Raw genomic sequence first — 12,042 nt, 5'->3', positions numbered from 1 at the left:
TCAACTTACTTGCAAGTATGGGCAATTACCAGTATGATAATGAACCACATCTTTCACACACTTTTTCAGATGGATGTCTTGCCACATGCCGACGGTAAAATTGGATGGTATCTTCAACTTCTCACTAAGAGTTTAAAGTTAGCGCATTTCTTGAAATTTAGGCAGAATTTAAGACCCTATACCTAAATTACTGAGGGACAAGGACAAATAGCTTTTGCGTCGAAATATATCTCAATGTGCTCTTTCGGTCGCAAACTATTCAAATTTTTCTTTCATTATTATACTTGTCATGGGGTTCCCTGATTAGGTTTAAATCGTGGAAGGAAACACAGAAGTTCAATGTCCTGTCGAGGCAATGGAACCCCGTCTTTCAATAGCGTTGCCTATTGACTAAACAACAGCAACATCTATAAAATAAAATAGAAACTATTAATTGACATGAGAACTCCGGCATTAGATTTAATGCAACGTTACTTATTGGTTCGTTGACACTCGATAATTTTAGAATTTGCATCTGGTTTATGTCTTTATTTTCTACGAAAAATACTGACACAAACTAAATATTTTCTCAAATGGTCAAATTTAAATAAATGTATTGACAATATTCGGAAAGATAATCAATTAATTCTCCCATAAAATGTAAAGGAAACTATCTAAGAAACGTTTACTTTACCGTCAAATATTTCAAAACCTTTTTCAATGAAGCATATTTATTTTTTAATATCCGAGCAAAATTCATTGAATAATATTCCAAAAACCATTGAATAATATTCGTCGAGGACGCCGCACTATATTTTGGTCAGTCTTTGGATGAGTAACATGGGACTACACTTCGTGGCTCTGGCCAATCACTCGTTAGCCGCTTCCCTTGCTAATTTCCCAGCAGTGACCCTTGGTCTAGAAATTCCTACAGACGGATACTCTTGAAAGGACTTTGTAATCCTGTGATAAAAAAAAATATTAGGATGGCACTTCTAGTTCCTTTTGTTCTTCTTCTTCCAACTAAAATTGACTTAGTTTTCAGATTTCATTGGTCAAAATATTTTAAAGCTAATCCTGATGCATAGAATCTATGTTATTTATAGGAGGATATGATCCTTAATCGTATGTTACAGCTCATACATTTTATATTAATTTAATCTTGAAACTACTATACTCATACTAAAAATCTGACGAAGGAAATTATTTATCCTCTATAAAATTTGTGAAAATGTACAGAAATTTTTTTTATATTAGGAGAAAGCCTAACCTGGCAGTATTCTGAAGGCTACACTGGTCCAAATCACAGCATTACGATGCTGCGAGGTTAGTTTTGCCTCAACTGTAGTATTTTTTTTTTTTTTTTGAGTCGAAATGTTTTACGAAATGTATTTAAATAACATTAAGTTAAAACTCCATATAAACATGTAATTTCAACTTCAAATAACTATCAAATGTTTCATATTTTACTTATTGATTAATAAATACATAAATATAGATGAAATAGTGAGAATCAAAGCAATGTAAGAGACAAAATTAAAAATCTGGAGATAACCAGTACCTATGGTAGTTGAACCTTTCATCTGTCTTAGGACAAGATAGAGTACTAGTAGCTCTGGTAGGTGCTGCTATACAGCACGATTTAGAAAAAAATCAATAAAAGCCTACCTAAGACCATATCTTTAAACAAGTTTTACTCAAAAATTAAAAAGTTCACTTACATCCCTTTGCTTTTCACTTGCTCAGGTGTAGACATACAAATTAAATTGTGAGTGTTAAAAACAAAAAATAGATAAAAGAAAGCTCAGAAAACATAAGCAAACGTTTGCAAGCCACGGGAATATTATTCCTAAAAGAAGGATAGCTATAACAGCAAAAGAAACAACAATGAAAATTTTCGTAAATATATTACATTAGGTTTTCGTAAATATATTACATTAGGTTTTCGTAAATATATTACATTAGATTTTCCTAAAGGCGTTTATGTAAAAACTGAGATTAATTGATAGTAATAAACTAGGAATCACCCGTCAAGATATGACGGGTGAAAATTGCTTCTACATTTGAACGAAGCAATTAGTTGTTTTTTGATGGATGAAATTTTAACCCTAACTCCTGTGAATTAACCATTAACTCCAGTAGATAGCGTTCATTGTTGGCCTATTTTTCGTTTCTTTATTCCACTAAAATGACACAGTCTTACCAGTAAAACTGTTAAGTTACCGGTTTGTCCCAATAAAGCCTTTACCTACTTTTTAAACATTACCAAAACAAATTATCAAATTATCATGACTTGGTACGATCTTCATTGTTGATGGCGTCAGGGGAGCATTACTCGAGATTATTGCCTATTATATATATATATATATATATATATATATATATATATATATATATATATATATATATATATATATATATATATATATATATATATATATATATATATATATATATATATATATATGAGGATATAATCAATTTATTAAAGAAACAAATGAATTCTAAATTTAGTTTTCAATCTCACACTAAGTTTGGAATGTATATGTTAATGTGTGACTTTTGCGCCATTTTCTATGTCAGCTGCGTGTTATTTTCCTTATTCATTGGCAATAAAAAAAGGAACAACAAAGGGGCAACATTCTTTTCTGACAGACACTAAAACATCATCTTCAGACTCCACGACATCTGGATACAAGGGCCCATGATGTATTGAATTTCTTTCTAGTAATGAATCGCGGCCTTACGATAGAGAAAAATAATACCATTTTCCTAACTAGACACTGGTCGCCATCTTAGTTCTTTTCATTTATTTATTCTTTTTTATACCTCTAAGTTGGGATTCAAAGTCTAACGGAAAGAAAGGGGGTGGAACAGCATGGAGTCCAACCATAAGGGCGTTGTTGTGAGCCTCATGAAATATGGATCGGTGAAACTCTTCGAATAAAATAAATAAACAGGGCTTGAAACTCCAGTTCTTTTACCATGGTTGGGTTGCTTGCATCTAGATTGAAGGCGACTGGCCGTAAAAGGCCGGCTGAAATTTGATTTCTCTTTTTTATTTTATTTATTTTTTCCTTCTTTCAGTATCCTAATCCCTTAATCAATACCCATTCCAGAATGACTTTTGTGCAAGAGCTTTTCTTGTAGATGTCTCAACTAGGAAAAAGAAGTAGTTTTTTTCCCTTTATTCAGTGCAGAAATTTTGTATTAGAAACTGAAGATAATGTGAATCGAAATTTTCATGCAATTTCAACTTCAAAGACCGATCAAATGTTTCATAAATGATTAATAAATATTATGTAAGATAAATATAAATGTAAGCATTAGAATTAATTTAACAGACTAGAAACAAGAAATTTAATCGAAGGAAGTTCAGCAAACATAAGCAAACTATTTGCAAGCCACTTGAATATTGTGCTTAAAAGAAGGATAGCTATAATAAGATAGCGAAATACCCAACAATAAATATTTTCTTAAATATATTACATTTAGTTTTCCTGTAGGCGTTTATGCAAAAACTAAGATTAAATACACAATTTGTAAAGCTTCCCAATACCTTTTTGAAATTCAGTTTCAAATTCTCTATTACGCTTGAATTATTTATTTATTTGAAAGTAACCATCCAAAATAGCATTTGATGTTTCTTCTTAATTTATCTCTATTCATAAAATATCAATTTCAAAAAGATTTCCCGCTTACTTTTCACAACGCTGCAGAAAAAGACCACGGGTAACGACGAATTTTGAAGTGAAATGAAATGAGGAGCAATCCATTTTTTTCTGGCGGCAATTTTCATCAACCGTGAAAAAAAGTCTTCTGCGCTTCGCAGTGAAAAAAGGTATACAACATTTGTTCCTTTTTTTATTCAATTTGTCTTTATTCCGTGTTCTAACTTTCTTCCTAAAAGCTATTTCATATTTCAATGTTCTTCAGTGAAGATTCTCTTTCTACAGGGCATGAAATAATTGTAGTCAAGCATTTCTGGAACACATAAATCGATCAAATACTTTGTACAACATTTTATTATGCAAATACGATGTCAAAAATCTATTAAAGCGATTAAAGTTATACCGCCATTTGTAACATTAGATAATAATATAACACACGTTTTATTTATGTAATGAATTCAGGAAAAAATATTTTATTACCGAAATAAAAAAAAGGAGCTTTTTGATTTCTGTAACTCCAAGTTTGAATATAATTCATCGTACCCATAACGGTTTTATGCTAAATTGAACTAATTAAAATTGTTTATTAGAACTGAATCATTGAATTTAAAAAAAATATGTCATTTTGAATTGGGTTTTATTATTTTTTTTTCATACACATTTATATTACTATCTATATTGTACCCACCTGAAACTAAAACTTCATAAATACCGTGTTATACATCAATATAATGTATTGTTGTGGTCATAAGTTGAAATTCTATTATTTTTGGTAGTTCAATTAGTAGCTAGTTGCAGTTCTATTAGTATAGGGGAAAAGGTTTTAGGACTACGTTAAAAATATTTTTTATATAAACATTATTAGAGGTATCTGGATGACAAGATTTATGAAAGAAACTTTTTATCCCATTAAATAAGAATTTAAATTTTCAATGTAATCACATTTAAAAGCTTTTATTGGGGTAAAATGTTTAAACTAGCTGGATTTAGAGCCTCAAAACGATTCAAAATTGAAATCAATGCAGAGTTTCACTGTCATTGTCTCTTAATATTAGTGCATTAAATCTAGATATCAGGGCAGATTTAGTTTAAGGAAGATATAGTTTAATAGATTTATATTAGATAATAAAAGGTTTTCCTTTGAAAAGAATATATAAATCTACAGGTAGTTATCAAAATAATGGAAACACTCGCTGACAAATGTGTTGGGAATCGCTACTCTGCCATAAATGTTCTGTTGATAAAAATGTTTTCTGACTCTAATCACTCACACTGGTGAATTCAGTTGGTTATTGTGTTCTCTGGTCATTTCTGATGATATTGTTTTCTTTTTAGACATTACAATTCACTTCAATACCCGTCGGTTTATTTCACTGAGCTTCTCTTTCTGTCCACTATTTTGCTTTGCGGAGCTTGTTTTACCGCGATGCGTCTATACTGTCATGAATTTAGGTACTGTACCTCTAGAAACACCAAAAGTTAAGATGTTTCAGTAACACTTGCTTCAGCTAGACGCGCTCCAACAATTTGGCCTCTTTTAAAATTTGAGAGATCCGACATTTCACGCGCTTGAAAAAACTCCAAGACGTCCAGAACTTCAGATAATCCACCATATACTATCAGAACATGTACATTGCTTTTTATTAAAAAAAAAAAAACAGATATCTAGTTTTATTCTTTATTATGTACGAAGCACATTCAAAAATCACTTTCATTCGCAGGTGTTTCCATTATTTTGGTAACTACCTGTAGTAATAATGTACTACCATTATTGCTAGTACACTATTATTTTTATGTGTTCCACTTTATACACAGAACAGTGATCTACAACTTGTTGCGTGATTAAACTTAATCGTCTTCTCCGGAGAAAAAAGGATGGAATTACTAACAGATATAAGATTCTCAAAAATAATAATAAATAATGACTTACATAATATATTTAAATTTATTAAATGATATTGTTAAATAACCTGTTATGAATTCGGATGAAACGATGTAAGAGAGATTGAAGTTTTCTTCAGAAAAAAAATATTTGATTGTTACATAATGTTTAATAATAATAATGAAAAATATTTGACCCAAAATCATCATTACAGCCATTGTAGGCCCCAGACCTCCTTCTAACTTTTGGAAAATTTCGTCCCTGTAACTCTCCTTCTTTTGCAATTGGACATAACAAGTTTTAAGTCATTTTCAACATGTTCTTTCCACCTGACTCTGGGTTCTCCTCGTAATCTTGAACCTCCAAGGGTCCCATCTAATAACCAAATTGAGCTTCTGAAGTGCAACGATATGATTTATTCGATTTATTTTTCGCATACATCATCAAAAAAAAAAAAAAAAAAGGAAAACAATCATAGATACATTAACGTAAACATTTTATATATTGATTGTAAATCTTTATTTGGAAACAAAAGGTTTTACTATTAGCACACACACACAAAAAAAAGGGAAAAACAGCGCATAATTTAGAAAATAAGGCGAACCGACCAAAGAGTGAACACACCCAGTTGGCGTGTAATTAAAAAAAAAGTTTTTAAAAATATGTTTGTCCTTGTTGAATGTTAGTATTCTTTTAGTAATACATTTCCAAAAGGAAAATGACTAACATGGTGTGTTTGTCTGCTGTTTAGGGTTGTTTATTCACTGGGTTGGTGCACTTTCTTTTTATTCGAACCCTCCAAAAGACTTGACGTAGGACCATAAAAGTTCTCCCCTTTCAAAAAAAATAGATACACACCTCATTTAAAATGTTTTTACTAATTTGGGCCGAATGGTACTGTTCTAACTCTCTTTTGAGTTATTGAAAATGAAATTGCGCTTAAATGTTCATTCACTGGTCGGTCTACTCGAAATATTGAAATTCATAACCATTCCAGAATGAAATTTATTAGTTCTCTATCTCCGCCCGCGAAATTTTCTTCCTCTTTCGTTTCTTGATCGATTTCGCCTTTTTCCCCTTTTGACACCCATCTGTCCGCTTCAAAATCTCACTCACGTAAACGACTTTTTCTTTTGCCCACAAGTTTCGTTTTTCTCTCGCTCCGAACCCGTGATTCTATTTCATTTTCGGTTGCCAAACCGAAAAGCAATATCGTACATCTGCTACGAAAGCTGCTTGTCCCTTCTCAGAAAAAAAGTACGAGCAGGAAAACTTTTTTGAGGCTGTTTTCTTTCAATTCCTCATCTATTCTTTTCTTTTTTCGCTGTAAATATGTTTTCATGATTCATTGCTAGTTTGATAGTTTTCTAACGAGGTACGGAGTTGGATATGTCTCGAAAGTTTTGTCGACATAGGATTTGGATTAGTGAAATCAAAATCCTCCAAAAGAAATAAATATCTTGGAAAGTTTCGACGTTCAATTAAACAGAGATATACAAACGCTTTTCGATGATTGAATCTAAAAGTATTTAACAAGCTAGCTGCGTACAAATTAAGTAAATAATTATTACTATTATCCATAAACGTATACAGAAAATTGACGTACAGAATCGGATATGTTTTTCAAGTTCTATGGCATATGAGCCGGATGAGTGATATCAACACCGTAAAAGGAAATATAATATTGTAGAAAGTTTCAAAATGCAATTAAAAACGCCTTTTTGGACATTTGAATCTACATGTAATTAACAAGTAAGCTGTCTCCGAATGAAATAAAATATTTAATATTACTGTCCAAAAAATATACGGAAAACGAAATTTCATAATATGTATTACTTTTTAGTTCATAAAAAGTTAGGCAACGTATTTGTTTGATACTAGTTTTGGTACTGTTTACAGTTTGATATTTAGCTACTAATAAAACTCAAAACGTCAAAACAACCACCAACTTTACGGTTGATGAAAAAAAACATTTAGAACTGGTGCACCTTTTCAGTAACGAAAATTTGTCTCGAATGTTTTATCTTGAAACCCTTATCTCAAATCAGTACATAAAAAGTGTCTGCTTAGTGTAGGTAAAACCTATGGTGAGTACTTTCAAGCGGATTTTTTTTTCGCAATGCCCTTTTCGCCTAAAGAAGTTGTAATGATGTTTTTTTTTCCCACAAAAGCATCGTTTAACAATGATATTGATTGGCAAAAAAAAATCAGAATAGCAATAATTTTTTTTTTTTTTTTTTTTTTTTTTTTTTTGCTTAGAAAGACGACGTTTAGGAAATGTAAGTTTTTTTTTTCATTCGTGCAAATCTCATTCACAGAACTATGTATTTCATAGCATATCTTCTTTCAATGCGGTCTTCCATTTCATCCTTAAGTTTTAGTTTCTCATGGAATTGATACAATTACAAAATTTAATGTTTTCGTTTATTTCTCTCCTTCAAACAGTACCAAGAAGTATTTTCATAGCTTTAAAAAAATCGGCTAATATCTCTGACTGTAGAATATATTTTCATCCACTTTCATTTTACTAAATTATTGCCAGTGTACTTCGTGAAATCGTACATTATGTGTTACAAATGTTCCCCTCTCGCAGTGAGGGATCACAATGTGGGTCTATATCTTCGTTTCCCATGGTAAACACTTTTTCTAACTACTTCCAAAGTTGAATTCTCCACTTACCCGTGGGAAATACCACACTCAATTTCCCCTCGCGTGCTGGGAGTCACGCCGTTCTACGAGGGCCATCCCCATTTCTTTCTGATAAGTTTCGATGCACCCCCATATCGTCTGCACACGCAGACGATGTCGTAAAGATATGTTTGCATCCAAGAAGGTAGTTCACTTGAACGCGGGGAATTGTTTTTTTTTTTACTTTCTTGTTCAGTCAAACGTTTAAGTAGAAAAAAACACATTTTTACACTTTTAGATAGAATGGGTTTTGTCATCTATAAATGTTTTCTCATGCTTTTTTTCACCATTAAATGAACTTTTATCGATACTTTCTTTTTTTTTTAATTGTATTATTAGAAATTTAACGAGACGCAGGAACTTTACATTTTCATCAAGTGGTTGTTGATGATTACATGATGATTACAGTCGGTCTCTTCAGGACGAATTCGAGTTACGCAATAATCGGCTATAACGAATCGAGATTAAATCACCATACGTTTTTACATTTTAAGGTGCAGGTGCACAATTGAAATAGAGAAATATTTCAAAATATTTTTTTTTATACTTCAAAATATTTCCCTATCCTTTATATTTTAACGATACCTCGTGATGCTACAAAAAAGTCAGTTCTAGGCATAAAAATTCAACTTCTAAAGAATAGTGTTTGTGATTTATGTTGCTTTGTTCAAACATGATAACACCGCAATGAATGATATATCATAATCATTTCAGTTCCTTTGAAAGCTGTACAGTACAGCGGATGTTTTTACTCAGATCAGAGCTATCAATTGAAAAAAAAAAAATATCTTTAGGTTTTAAACACCAAAGTTTTGGGGGAAATCTTTTTTTTTTATGTAAAACGTTCCTTAAAAACATCCCATTTGAACGCTTGATTTGTTTAGTGACTTATAAAAAATATTAGGAGCAACTTCATATACTAAAACTGCGTGTGTTGACAGATTAGAGCTTTAAATATCCGGTTTCGAGAAGTGAAGTTATTTTATCTTGAATTAAGTAATGATTAGTTATTTTTTCCATGCTGCAGAGATTTTGTAGATAACATATTGAAAAATAAGTACATAAATGATAAAACTTTTATTAAAAAAAACTGTTAAAAGTAAAAATTTAAAATAAGAATATACAAGTGTATACACATACCATAATAAATTTGCTTTCCCAATATAACGAGTAAGAAATGTCGCTGCTTCAGCAGTGTAGTAAACTTCCATGAAGTTCAGGGATTTACTTAGAAAGCAGAAACAAAAAATAAGAAGTCAAAAACTGATTCCAATTTAAGTTGGAATTCGTGATTTCCCAAGTTCTTACGTATTACCTGCTTTAAATGTTTGTGTAGTTGAAAATTAACAATTTTAATGGAAAAAGAAATTAGCTTACATTAAAAAAAAATGCTTTAACAAATAAAAAAAAATCCTGAATTATAAAGGAATTCATCATGTAAAAACAAAGTAACATTTGTCACCTCAACCCAATAAAAGCAACTTTATTTACATGAAACATTTCGAAGAATGGCTAAAAAAAATTTTTTGTTTTCTATCACTATTTATGCATGCTTTTTTAGGGGAAAAAAGACTTTGTGTTTAAGAAAAATATAACCGCGCGTAATCTGCCTGCTTAGATGAAATATGAAATATTTTTCATAATAAAAGCAAGCAGACAGATTTCTGCTTTTGAAAAGAGATTTTTTTACAGATTTTGCGAGCGCAGTGGCTAAACAAACTAGGCTTTTGTGTTGAAACAAAGCGCTACGAATCCCCAATGTCGCTTCCGGAAAATTAAAAATCCCTTTTTCCCTACGCTGTTATGCATTGTTTATTGTTATCGGAGTATATTACGTTTCAAATTTTTTCCCCATGCGTGATGTTGCCATTGCTGTCTTTAAAACAGTGAAATAAATGGAGTTTTATTTAACAACATTTTTAAATTTGTTAATGTCTGCATTTTTTTATTGTTATTACTGCTGTTACTAAAACGTGAAAAGAATGGGGATCAATATGATAAAAAGACTAAGCTCAAAAGACGTGTCTTTAATTTTTGTTTATCGTTCATTTATTTCTTGTATATCTATTCTTGTCTATTATGCAATTTTAGAAATTTGACACGAATATTAACTAATGTTCTTGATTTTTTGCTTATTCTTACTTTGGGGAGTTTTATTGGAAGTTTTCGGGCAAAAAATAATTATCGTATCAATTTTTCTCGAAATTTTAGAAAGTTCACTCGAAGAGTAGATTTCAATATTAAATTTTAAACCCCTTTTTTGAAATTATGATTTGATTTGCAAAATAAAATATATTTACTAATTATCAGAGCTGTACAGTTAATGTTTAACTTGTTCATGGTCAATTTTTGCAGAAAGATGACATTTTTATGCGTTAGTATTGCAGCATTTGCAACTATAAATAATATCATGCACAAGTAGTACAAGGGACACGTATTGTAGTTTTTTAAAAAAACGCATTTTCAATGTAATGTAGTTTTTGTAATTTTTAGCCTAAAACTTTATGCAGGAAAGTAAGAGAAATGCAAAACGATTATTTTAAATCAAAACAATTTTATTTCTTGCAAAAATGTTAAACTAACTGTAGTTTTGAACAATAAATGACAGGAAAATGAACAATAGATTATGTAGAGACATCGTAAGAATATGTAACTAGTAAAAATTAAAAAAAAAAAAAAAGCTTAATCGTTTCAAGTTCTTTTTAAAGGAAACTAATCAGTTGTTTCTGAAATGCTTAAATACGCATATAACAGACATTAAAAGACATAGTTTAAAAGTCCGATTAGCATCAATTTTTGTAAAATTTTACATCTAAAAAACTACATCCCTTTATATTTGCCCTTAAAATTGATCAAAAATTAAACAGTTTCATTGCTTGAGTCCAGATGTTTCCTCTTTTTCATTCCTTAAAGCCGTAGATTATCACTAAATTATAATAACAGTAATAATAATAATAATAATAATAATAATAATAATAATAATAATAATAATAATAATAATATTAATAATAATAATAATAATAATAAATAAGCATCAACAGCATCAAAAACCCAATAATAGTAGTAATACTATTAATTATTTAGCAGCAACAGTAACATAATAATTATAATGTATAATAATAAGTGAGCAACAACAAAAATAATAATTTCATTACGTAATGAAAATAAAATTGATTACTAAGCAACTACAGTCTCAACACAATAATAATAACAATAATAATGTCAGAAAACTTGTATCGTCCGTTGCCCTCATCTCTTTTTTCCCCTTACCGTTACTTTTTTTCCACCGCCCCCCTCTATCACACTCACATACTGATGTAATGAATAACTCAGTGGAATTAAGTTTTCTTCCCTACATCTTTCAGGAAAGACTACGTGTTTATGTAAATTTTCTTTTTTACACACACATATTATTTTTCAAACTCTTTGAAAATAAAAACAGCAGAAGTGGTGGACCGGATATCACGTGACGCATCCATATGTGTTCCAAAGTGATGAGGGAGGGTGAGCGGTCCAATAGGAGCGATTTTTCACTCCTCGGCCATGTGTGCTCTAAACAATTCTTCACTTGTGTTTCTGTTGGTTTATTTGGATATGGAAAAGCATTGCGTAGGGTCAGTCCTCCAAGCAGCATATTTTTTTCGAGAAATCTGTTAGATGGAATGGGTCCCACTGTTTACATTGTTTAGAAAGCGAGTTAGTTCAGCACAAGTATAATTCACATTACATTCAATAAAGTAAACATAAAACAAAATGCTTTTATTCTCAGGATAAGCTTTATGCATGCAAACATTAAAAAAATATCCGTTTAAAAACATTGTT

Source organism: Uloborus diversus, chromosome 8 (assembly GCF_026930045.1).
Source record: "Uloborus diversus isolate 005 chromosome 8, Udiv.v.3.1, whole genome shotgun sequence".
Taxonomy (NCBI): domain Eukaryota; kingdom Metazoa; phylum Arthropoda; class Arachnida; order Araneae; family Uloboridae; genus Uloborus; species Uloborus diversus.
Note: the sequence above shows the minus strand (reverse complement) of the source record.